Source organism: Physeter macrocephalus, chromosome 19 (assembly GCF_002837175.3).
Source record: "Physeter macrocephalus isolate SW-GA chromosome 19, ASM283717v5, whole genome shotgun sequence".
Lineage (NCBI taxonomy): Eukaryota > Metazoa > Chordata > Mammalia > Artiodactyla > Physeteridae > Physeter > Physeter macrocephalus.
This window is the reverse complement of record NC_041232.1, coordinates 62,718,408-62,721,160: the sequence shown is the minus strand read 5'-3', so window position 1 is coordinate 62,721,160 and position 2,753 is coordinate 62,718,408. Positions and strand designations below refer to the sequence as shown.

At 49.3% G+C, this 2,753-nt stretch overlaps 1 non-coding gene across 1 annotated transcript; it reads left to right on the top strand.

The window, feature by feature from the left end:
* Positions 1-2,428: 2,428 nt before the first annotated feature.
* Positions 2,429-2,535, top strand: LOC112067168 (U6 spliceosomal RNA). Its single transcript, XR_002893128.1, has one exon. It is a non-coding gene; the product is annotated as a U6 spliceosomal RNA (small nuclear RNA).
* Positions 2,536-2,753: the final 218 nt, after the last annotated feature.

The following is a 2,753-nucleotide window of genomic DNA, read 5'->3' as shown; positions in this document are numbered from 1 at the left end:
GCAGCCCCCAGGTAGTAAAGGGAGGTCATTAATATTGCTCCCATTATATACCTGAAGGAACTGAGGCTCAAATCTGTTAAGGAAAGAGGCAGGGATGCAGCCTGCGGCCACCCGTCCAAGAGAGGGGCCTTGTGGGCTGGGGAGAGCTTCCCTGAGCTGAGAGCCGGCAGTGTCTTGTCCCGGGCCTGCAGGGGTGGAGCTTTGCGGCAAATTCTGGCAGCCACTGGAGCACTCCTGGAAGGCACAAAGTCATAGGACCGGGATGAAGGTGGCCCCGCCTGATTGCCCACCCCGGGTCCCATCCAGGGACCCCACAATTACATGGGGGCGCAGGAGGTAAATGGCTCACCTAGCTCTGCCTCAGGCCAGCTCACAGCTGCTCGCCATGTTTGATGCCTTTGGCAACCAGTTCTCAGAAGGGCTGTCTTGCCAGCAGCACCTGCATCATGCGATGAACCAAAGGAATTTTCCTGCAGTGCAGACCCGAGGATGGGGATGCAAAAATCTGTCTTTTCTCTCTTCCCTCTTCCTTCCCCTCCCATCCCCTTCTCTCTCTCTGTCTTCTCAGTTTACCGGGGGAAGAGGTATAGTCAGGAGGAAAAGGTAACATTATGTCTTCCTTTGCACTCACCGCCCTGCATTTGGAATATTCCAGCTCAAACTATCCATGGATCAGACTCTGGGAGAAATGAGATTTTACAATTCTGGGAATCAGGGTGACCCACTGCTGCCAAGATGGACAAGGCTTCTGAGGCCTCCAGACACCTCCTCCCATGCTCTGAATTACGTGCCTCCTTTCCTTAAGACCCTGTCTTCCACCAGATGCCACTCTACCCATCCATCCTCACACGGGTCACGTGTCAGCCCTGACGGGCTGGGCCAGACTCCTCCCCGCTCAGCTGCGTGGGGATTTTCGCCTTTAGGTCTGGTGTATTACAGACTTCAGAACAAAGGTTACAGCTTGCACTTGACAAGGCTTGGTGCCTATCTCAGTCTTAATCCTTTTATTCTGCAGAAATTTAGGCTGCAGAATCTAGCCTGGCAGATTAAGGGCACTTTGCTTGGGTCTCCACTTCTGCACACATTTCCCTTAAACCCAGAGACCTGTGGGCTCCAGGTTACTTAATAATGGGCTGGATATATTTGATTTCATTCAACACATATTTATGAGGAGCCTACCATGTGCCAGGCACCGTGCTGGACTAGGAGGATATAAATATGACCCCTGGGTGTGTATATGGCTGGTGCCACACCCAGAATTGAGGCAACCGGCATACTTTCTCTATTATGCCTCTGGGTAGATTCTCCCATTGTTAACCAGGTCTAATATGAGAGACCCCATCAAGGGAGTTGGACCACAGTAATAAGCTGATGGAATCTTAACCATTTCACTCTTTCTGGGACTTTCTGGATTGCCCCATCCTTGAAGGCCCAGTTCAAGTCCCATCTCTGCTGTGAAATCTTCCTTTCATTCATTCATTCATTCATTCAGCTAGGAAATCTTTAGGGTGCCAACACTGTGATAAGTATAGATAAGGATATGAAAAGTATAAAGCATGCCCCCAATTGCATTCCGGTAGGGGAGATTGCTTCATTCAACAGATATTGGTTGAGGGCCCATCATTGGTCTAGGCACTGCACAAGGCTTGGGGCGCATGGCAATGAACTAGGCCAACATGGGTCCTCCCTTCCCAGGGTATTACGTCTGGTGAGGGACACAGATGTGTGAGCAGCCAGCCCCACTACACTGTACTCAGTGGCACAGTGGAGGGAAGTCTGGGGAGCAACGAAGCTCATAGACGGGTTTCTGCTCACAAGGCCAGGGCAGGTTTCCCCGGGGGTGATTCACCTTGTACTTAAATAATCACAAGAGAAGGTGGCGACTGCTCAGTACCACCTGCGAGGTGCACATGAGGATTAGTGCAACAGCACCTGCAGAGGGGAGGGCTCCTCCAGCCATGGAGAAGTCTTCCTGAAAGGAGTGAGCTTTGAGTTGGGTCTTAAAACTTCCAGAATGACTCCAGCCCACCCTGGTCTTTCTCTCTCCAGAAGCACTCCCAGGCTGTTTCACAAAGTTAACTCAATTGTTTATGATATGTTTACATAATGTTTCTCCATTTTGCTTTGTTTTGTTTTGTGTGTGTCCCCTGCCCACCCCTTATGTCATAAACCCTTGGAAGACTCTGGGGACCAATGGCGTCTCTTGGGTCCCCCCAGACGAGCTTGGCGCTGGAACTGGACAAAGGGCACAAGTCTGGGAGCCCAGGTGTGTGGGCAGGTGCCCCTCATTACCCCTTTCTGCCCTCCCCAGCACACATACTGCTCGAGGGAAATCAGTGCAGGGTCATGAGGGTGGGGACTTCTGAGTAGGTTCAGGGAAAGCCGAGCCTAGGCTCTGCCCAGGTAAGGTCTTTAAATAGAGCAGGGGGTGCTCGCTTCGGCAGCACATATACTAAAATTGGAACGATACAGAGAAGATTAGCGTGGCCCCTGGGCAAGGACGACACGCAAATTCGCCGAGTGTTCCACATTTTTCAAAGAAATTATTAAAAGGAAAAATTGTTATTTAAAAAGAGCAGAAGCAAAGTGTCAATATCTCTGTAACTTAGGTAGTGAGAATATAACGTGTATCATAATTATATTGTTTGTATCGTTATTATTTATGAAACATTAAAATGTTTCATAATTTAAAATAAAAAATTAAAAGATTCTGTATGAGTTAGAACTAAGTTTAGCTGCATATTTAGAAAACC